Source organism: Austrofundulus limnaeus, unplaced genomic scaffold (assembly GCF_001266775.1).
Source record: "Austrofundulus limnaeus strain Quisiro unplaced genomic scaffold, Austrofundulus_limnaeus-1.0 Scaffold175, whole genome shotgun sequence".
Lineage (NCBI taxonomy): Eukaryota > Metazoa > Chordata > Actinopteri > Cyprinodontiformes > Rivulidae > Austrofundulus > Austrofundulus limnaeus.
Window position 1 is genome coordinate 1,073,956 of NW_013952577.1, and position 9,486 is coordinate 1,083,441.

Here is a 9,486-nt window from a genome sequence, read left to right on the forward strand (position 1 = left end):
CTTTTTTATAGTGTTCATTACTTTTATTTTTATACTTTAAGTATTTTTAAAACCAATACTTTTATACTTTTACTTGAGTAAAAAGCTCGAGTTGATACTTCTACTTCCAAAAAAGTATTTTTAAACCCTAGTATCTATACTTCTACTTAAGTAATGAATGTGAATACTTTTGACATCTCTATTACCTTCCAACATAGGTGAAAATGTGGTAATGTTTTTGCCCATAATATTTATATCGGTTAATTTGTCTATCTGTTGGTAAAATATCTCATGAACTACTGGGTGAAGTTTAATGAAACTTGCAGGAAGTAATAATTGGACATTTATCTACAATTATTTCATTTTTGAAGTCAATCCAACTCAAGATGGCAGCAGCAACTCAGTGACCTCTGAAAACACAAAAATGGCTACAACTCAGTCCATTTTAAAGATACTGAGTTACACTTTGGTGTTGTAGTAGCTGAGACTAATTCACAACCCAAACTGTGAGTGCTGCACATTATTGGCATCAGCCCTGTCTGTTAGCAAAATATCTAATGAACTGAACAAATTTATGTAATCACCTAATGTTATATTATTATCATCTTTAGTTTCTACTTTTGTGTGTACTTTTTTTTATTTGAATGAGTATTATTTCTTGCTCTTTGCTATAAGGCCGTTTAAACCTGTTCTAAAATTAAATTAAATTAAATTAAATAAAGAACGTATGTTGCACCCCAAATTGAGATTGCCGTTACTACTAATAACCATCAGACAACACAAGAATGGTTATAACTCAGTCATGTTGTTATCACTGACGGTCCTTCACAACACATATTCTGAGCACTAACAGATATTGCAGAAACTCACAATACTAGTGCATCAATAAACCGGCCAACCTATTTATTGGCACCGATTTCCTTAATTTTGGAAGATGAGAGATCGGCCGATACTTAGATACGTTTAATTGACAAGCTCAGCTTCTCATCTACCTCCACAAAGGTCTGAAAATCAGCCACTGTCCCCTTTAGCTCTGCTGTGAGCACTACCTAATGTCCTGTTAAAACAAGTTTGTATTGTTTTAAGCATATTGTTCAATGGTTTTTCAATAAAATAAGATTGGTACATTGAAGGTATATTATGACCTTATAACACCTGACAGTGTCAGCTATTTAAAAAATCTGAATCGGCAGGTCAGACATTTTAAAGATCAGTGATCAGCCAGAAAACTGTTATCGGTGCACCCCTACTCAACACTGCATTAAGTTAGGTTTGACCAAAGCAGCTACAACTCCGTCCTTTCTTGTAAAGATTTTAGTTTAAAACTCTGGCATGAAAAGCACAGAGTGCTGGAAGACCAGTAGGACGTAATACACAGAGCGAAAAGGAAATACCAACAATATTTCCTACGGCGCAAGTTTTTATTTCCACGTATTTCTGTTTTACCTAACACCCCTTCACACTGGATGATGACCCCACTTCTAAAACCTGCCAGAATGTGGAAGGTCTTTGGCTTGGCGAGGTCTTCAGTGGGTCCTTGTTAACATGATGGAGTGTGGTTGGGCAGTGATGCCTCTGATGTCAGTGTCAATTTTATTTGTATAACACATTTAAAGTTGACCAAAGCACTTCACACTTTACACCATCACTTAAAATGAAGCAAATACAAAAAAAAATGCAGAGACATTCACAGCAAACAGAAAACAAGTTGAGTAAAGCATCAGAGAAATAAGAACTCAAGCTGTATTAAGAAAACAGACGTGTTTATAAAAGAGATTTAAAAAGTGGAAGATGCTTGTCTAATGTCAGAGTAGGTCGTTCCAAAGTTTAGGTGCCACAGCTGAAAAAGCCCCGTCTCCTTTTGGTGCAACYAGAAGCAGCTGATCAGATGATCTCAGTGCCCGGGAAGGAACATAAAGTTGAAGTATAGGTCCAAGAGATATTGCAAGCATTTATAAGTGATCAAAATAATATTAAACTTTATTCTATAAACACACAGGGAGCCAGTGAAGGGAGGACAAAACTGGTGAAATGTGTTCAAACCTACTGGTTCCTGTTAAACATGAAAGGGAGGCCTGACTAAACCCAACCTAAAGTGCAAAACAATAATCCAGTCTGGTTGGAAGGAAGGCATGAACTCATTGCAGGTCTGGTTAAAACAGGCTCAAGCTTAGCTTTCTGCCTCAGCAGGAAAAAACTCTTCTTTACGACAGAGTTGATCTGCTTATCAAACTTAAAATCAGAGGCCAAAATCATCCCCAGGTTAGAAACAGATTGTTTTAGATACGGCTCAAAAGAGCCTAGATTTACAGGGAGAGATCCTGGCAGAACTAKGGCTGAACAAAATCATTTCCATTTTATCATCATTAAAACTTCTAAAAATTAATGTCATCCAGGTATTTCAACAGAGGATTTATAGAACTATTTGTATGTTTCAGGAGCATATAAATCTGACAGTCGTCATCGTAACAATGAAAGGAAAGACCACACTTCCTTACAGGCTCCAGTGGAAGCAGGTATAATGAAAATAAAAGTGGTCCCAGAATCGAACCCTGCGGGACTCCACATGTAAGAGATGCTGAAGTGGAAAAAAATTTCCAACATTTACACAAAGCGTTTGTCACTCAAGTAAGAGCGGAACCACTCTGCTCCTGTAATCCCTACACAGTGTTCTAACCRTGATAAAAGGTTACTGTGATCATCAGTATCAAAACCTGTGGTACGATCCAGCAGCACAAGAACCACAAACTGACCAGAGTCCTTTGCTAAAAAGGTGTCATTAAAAACCCTCGCTAAAGCCGTTTCGGTGCTGTGTAAATGTTTAAAACCAGACTGGAAGATTTCAGACACCGTTCTCATTTTTTAAAATTTATTTAGTTGAATAAAAACTATTTTCTCTAAGATAGAAACAAAGGGGAGTTTGGAGATTGGTCTGAAATTTTGATCAAACTAAAGGGTCAAGTCCAGTTTTTTTCATTATTAGATTTACTACAGCATGTTTTAAAACATCAGGAACAGCACTAGTAGTTATACTATTTGCAATAGCAAGAACAGAGGGTCCAATAGAGGGTTCAATGTTTTTAAATGATGCAGGGATAGGGCCAACAGGTGAGCATGTGGGCTTCACATGACCAACATTCTCAAAAAAGGGAAGTGAAATAGGCTCAAACTGATCAAGACAGCTGAGCAGGAAACAGTGACAGATTGGTCAAATGTCAAGTCAGGAATAGATGACCTGATCGCCTCGACCTTATCAACAAAATAATGAAAAACATCGTTACAAATATCCACAGAAGCCTCAGAGTTGGCAGACCGAGGCACATTTAAAATAAAATCAATGGTGTACAGAAGTTTGTGGCAATGATTTGAGAGAAATATTTGTTTTTCTCTGATTTTAACAGTAGTTTGATAAAGTTCGCAACACATTTTCAATGCAATAAAAAAACTGTAGTTTTTCATTTTTCCAATTGCACTTGGCCTAAGAAAGGTGTCAAATAAAAAGGGTTTATGTTCTGAAAAAAAACAGCATCTCCAATTTCTAGATTAAAAACAGATAATCAATATGACAGAACTAAATCAAGTGTTTGACACTGTTGATGAGTAGGACCCATAACACACTTCACAAAATTAAAAGACTGAATAAAATTTAAAACTCCCAAGCCAAAGGCTTCTTGAGACAACAAACATAAACATTAAAATCCCCAACGATCATATTAAAGGAAAATTCCAGATTCCTGATCATGCATAAGACTTCCATAGCAAAGTTGTTGTGGTTTATCATCACAGTGGAGGTGACTGAGGGTCCTGTGGAGGTGACTGAGGGTCCTGTGGAGGTGACTGAGGGTCCTGGGTAAAGTGTGGTGGTAGTATGACCGTGACATGTAATGGTTGTAGTAGTACTTGTGCTGCTGATGTACAGGCCATGGTGAGGGCACAGGTCAGCACCTTGGGGACATGGGAAATAGCAGAAAAAAAAACTTCTGGGAATGTACTAAAAGCATAGCAGAGCCATTTATTATCTTTTATTTAACCAGGCAAATACCATTGAGATCACAGATCTCTTTTGCAAGGGAGGCCTGAAGGCAGCCTAACATTTATGCTTTTGTCTGTGGGAGGAAACTGGTGTACCAAGAGAAAATCCATGCAAGCACGAGAAAAACATGTAAACTGCACAGAACCCTGGTCCAAACTGGGGATTGAACCCAGGACTTTACTGCTGTGAGGCATCAGTGCTAACCAATGAGCCGTTGTGCTGCCCAATGATTGTTGTTACAAAGAAGGTCTTGCAAATTTACCACTTAGATATAGAGAAAATAAGATCTAATACTGCATTTGTTGCTTATTGTGTCTCTTCCGCATGAACCATACTATATATATTTCCACAGGCTTTTGGATTGACAATAAATACAATCAGCTGATGAAAAAGTCATCGTTTTATGCATTTGACTATAAAAAAACAAGCTCCTGTAGATCATGAGGGGAAAAGAGATACATCTGGGTGCCCACACATAAAGGTTAAACAGTCTGCCCTGAGGTGACCCCTCAGTAAGCACATAATCTCACGTGTAAAGCTTCACTGACAACACTAAAAAACTACCTCCAGCCAAAACCAATAGAAATCAGTGTATGAGAATGGCCAAGCATTGTTTCAGTCAGTCGTATTTTCTGGGAAAAGAGGAAAAGAGAAGACAGTGTGACTGAGCAAAGAGCTCTCAGGGCCACATACCAGGATTTATGCCAGCAGACCAGAGTCACCCTATGACCTAATGACGGGGTAATAACAGCCTCAGTGCAAATCTGACGCAAATTACATTTAAACACACTATCATTATGTTTGTGCATTATCTAGATGTCAACATTTAAAGGGTATTTAGGCCATTGTGAAGTGGGTTWCTGTGGAAAAGCGATGAACAATTAACATCTTACCTAATTTTATTATTGTAATGCCATTTGTCCGAACATGTGTGTGTTTTGCTTGAAATTGTTGTTTATGGTTTTGTTTKTTAATGAAATTAACAAAGTATCAATCAGTTAAAAAACATACAGTATTGTGATCATGTGYTGTTTTTTCCTGAACACCTTGTGTTGTTTTATTTTCTTCCTGCCTCAGGTCTACAGATGCATTAGCAACTATGATATAATCTGGCTCATTTACAGTCTATACAGAAGTATAAGATTGTTCATTAATGTGTACTCTCCTGATTAAATAAACAAATTAATTAATTAAATATCTGCTGTAGATGGCTCTCTGAACAGCTTCACATTGAAGAAAAAGATTATTCTTGGCRGGACTGATGAGCTAACAGCTAGCCTGAACGCAGCAAAGAACTAAGTGGATTGTTATTATCTTAAAACAGCTTCAATCTCCAAAACTGTATGAATGTCTGAAAACTATTTTATAAACTTTGGACATAATCGGCAGTTTTGCATTACAGTTATTTTCATTGAATTACACTCATGACCATTTGCAAGCACAAACAGCAGGGGAAGTAGTTTGTGATGTCACATCCTGTGCAGCCTGGGCCACATCCAGAAGGAATATCAGAATATTTCTGCAAGAAAACAGAAAATATAATCTAAAACTGATTGAAGTCTAAAGATTTACAAAGTAAATGGATGAACCACGATGTTTGTATTTATTTATATTGTCTTTTGTCTGCTAGTATAAGATGCCTCTTTATTGGATGTGGAAAGGAAGGTTAGAGGAAAGGAAATACTTGAGCAATTCTACAGCATCTAATTTGTTAGTGGCCAAGTTGATGCACCCAAATATTCAATGTAAATAACAAAACTGACAACAGAAAGGTCTATGACATCTTGTTCAAATGAATAGCTATAAACTCATGTACACAGACATTTTCACCTCTCTTTACCGCACTCCCTGAGATTTATAAAAAGATTAGAGTTGTTTTAAAAAGGTAAACTCTGCTTTGGAAGTGGGTCCACTTCGAAAAAACTTCATTTGCTCATTAAAAAAGGTCAGAGCATTCATAACAGCCTCATTTTCCCATTACATGCTTGTAGAAATATTATGACATTCCTGCCACAAACTTTACATGATGTGCTACAGCAGGCTGCTGCTGTCAAAATTTGTACTTGAACACAATTCAAGTATAAGTAACTCCACAATGCAACTCTGGCAATGACAGAAAGGTCTATGAAATTTTGTTCAAATGAATCACAATTAAGGTTTGGAGACTGGAGTTGTTTAATGGCAACAATCCACTTTAGTTTAGCTGCATTTGGACTAGCCWTWAGCTCATCAGTCCTGTCGAACGTAATCTTTTTCTRAAGATGTTAAAAAAGCTATTTACAACAGGCAACTTGGTCACATTTGCAGATATAAACTTACGTTTGATGTGGTAGCCGCTCAGAATAACTCTGAATGCATATTTCAAGAACCAACAGATCAGGAGATTGTGTACATTATTTACTCTTTGATCTGTTTGTACTGTTCGTACACAAAGAGCACACACTTCCTCCTGTTATAACCCTGCGGGTCACAACTTTACTCTGCTGAATTAACATTAGCTTGTTCTGGGCACTCGTATGTTCGGCATTACACACATACACGTCCAGGACCGTTACCTGCTCAAAATTCACAGGAGATCAGGATCTCATAATTATGACATCTTATCGAAATAAGTTCTTGTAATTAGGAGATCTTTTCTCATAATTATGAAATAATATGTCATAATTATGAGATCTTGATCTCGTAATTATGAGATCAGGAGTCAAATTTTGTTTTTTATTTGGTGAATGCAATGCTCTTCCGGGTCCGGTGGCGCCGGTGTATGGCAGCCCCACCTCTGTCAGTGYGCCCCAGGGCAGCTGTGGCTACAGTGTAGTTTGCCATCATCATTTTGTGAATGTGAGAGTRAATGGGTGAATRTCTGTTAGTATAAAGCGCTTTAGGGTCTGGAGGGACTTGAAAAGCGCTGTTTAAGTTCAGTCCATTTACCATTTCTTCCGTACTAACATGCTTCTACCGATATACCCACTGTCTCTCCTCTGGGCATGTCCAAACCATCTCAGTCTGGCCTCTCTAACTTATCCATCCTTGTCACTTCAACATCTTCAGTTCTGACACTTCCTGTTGTCTCCTGTCTTGTCAACGCCCACCTCCAAACCAAACAATACAACATACGTAGTTGGTTTCAGTGCTCTCTTGTAACCATTTCCTTTGACCTTTGCTGCCACACTTTTGTCACAAATCACCTCTGAGACTTTTCTCCGTCAACTTCATCCTGTCTGGACTCTCTCCACCTCTTCACCACACTCCCTGTTTTCCTGGACATCAAAGTGCACAGAGATTCCTGCCTGACCTCATCTGATAGCAGAGCTTTCACAACTCGGTCCCCAGATCTTCATCATGTGGCTCATCAACTTAAAAAAAACTGCACACATGGATGTAACACTTCACTAATTAGTTCACCCTGTGAAGTTGTGCAGTAAAATATGAAACTTTTATAAATGATTAWAGTTGGCATTAAAGTCTGCCTGGGCAGCAGTATTTACCAACAGCCCAAAAAGAACTCCCTCTGAGCATCAGCCCAGGAGAGGGCCTCAAACACTTTCATCTTCCAGGAAACACATCACATGATACGTTTTGTATTTCAATGCTCACTTTACACAAAAATAAAAACTGCCATCGGCATGTTTTTCAGGTTTTCTGTTGCCAGACATTTGTGCAACGACCTTCAAATTGTGGTTAGTTTAAACTCCTCTGGTGCTAATGGGACGATAACTACCAGCATGGCTTCTGGTAAATACTACTGGAACTGAAAACAACCCAAACACTGCCTTATGTTGCACAACATGTAGCAGATTTTACAGTGAGTAACATTTTACACTAAATGAACAAACAATCCAAACCTGGTATCAGAATACATTAATGYCATCAAAACAGCCAATTATTGAGCTGCATATAATCAAACACCACACTGTGTTGTGATTTATTTTTTAATTCTCAAATAAAATACATAAAAAACAAACTAAATAATAAACACAAGAGTCTGTTTATGAATTTAACATATTTGCATGATTTTAACTGGCAATCTCCAGGTCTGTGTCTTTTTTTTTGTATTCACAACATCCATCCATCATTACTGTGTTTCTGTGGCTATTTTGTAAACACAAAAGTGCATAATAAAAKGTAAGCTTCATTTATTCTTTAGTTCAGGGATAACAAACATGGAGAGAACAAGTAGCATTWGGAGAAAAGTCGTGGCTAGGCAACATGAAACTGAAGTTACGATTGCCAGAGAGCAACTCAGGTAAGAGGAGATGTGTGAGTGAGGTTAAGACTGACATGAAGCGTAAAACAAAGAGGCTGACTTGACTTTAAGGTTGAGACCTCATGATGGGAAACTGATAAAGGACCGGCGGTATTACCTGCGAAAGTATCCGAACTGCTTTGTGGCCCAGGAGCTCGTGAGCCACAAGGAGGCTTCTGAGCGGGCTACAGCTGTGTCTCATGCAGCGCCTCATGGACCATGACATTGTCCACCACGGTGAGAAGACAGAATCAGCAGCTGAGCTGAATATTTCCATAACAGGTGTGAATAAGGTCTTACAGTGTCTTTAACCATCTATACTGCCTTTTCTTAAAGCCTGTGACACGAGTCCTGAATTCAAGAATGCCAAACTGCTGTATCGTTTTGGTAAGGATGACGGGACGTTTCCCTTCAACACAGAGGTGAAGATCCTCATGACAGGACAACTGCTGTATGAAAAGTAAGAATTCTGTTGCTTCAGCTAGACTTGTTTGAAACAAAAGCTGCCTTTWTTTATAAGAAAGTGTGATAATTTGCAAAAGATTTCAACCATGTGATCATTGTTTTAGKTTTTTGCTAATTGAGAATATGTTGGAACTAGACCATGTTTACATCTCCAACAAATTTCCAACAGTATTTGTGGAGGAAAAAGAAAACAGTGGTGGTATTTTCAAAGACACACTGACATAAATGTTTGTGGATTATCACATCTGCTTGTCTGACTGAACTACTATAAAATATACCCCCAGCTTTCAAGGATGAATTAGGATTAAGGATATATCGGCATTAATATTGGTATTGGACGATATTGGTCATTTTTTAGAATATCGTATCGGTCCCATATGTAAAACTGGGCCGATATTAACATCCGATATTGATTCCCCACTTTTTAGCTTTGTGTTTCTGTTTTGGTAGGTGGTTGGTTGGGCAGCATCTGTTTGATCATGATAGTGTTAGTGATGCTGCATAGCCAGGAATAACTGAAGTAGAGCCATGTCAGAGGTCTGATTGTTTATTTATGGTATCAAGAAAAGACCCAAGTGTGTTTGTGTGTAAACATATAATTTAAAATAATGTGTATGTATAGTATAATTTGTGTGATTGTGTAATATCGGTAAATATCGGTTATCGGCCATAACAGCAATGATTATATCGATTATCGATATCGGCTAAAATTTCATATCTGTGCATCCCTAATTAGAATACAATAAATATTGACAATAATATATAT

At 37.8% G+C, this 9,486-nt stretch overlaps 1 pseudogene; it reads left to right on the forward strand.

Moving 5' to 3' along the window:
* Positions 1 to 8,218: 8,218 nt before the first annotated feature.
* LOC106524059 (DEP domain-containing mTOR-interacting protein-like) overlaps positions 8,219 to 9,486 on the forward strand; it is a 3,274-nt pseudogene continuing 2,006 nt past the window's right edge.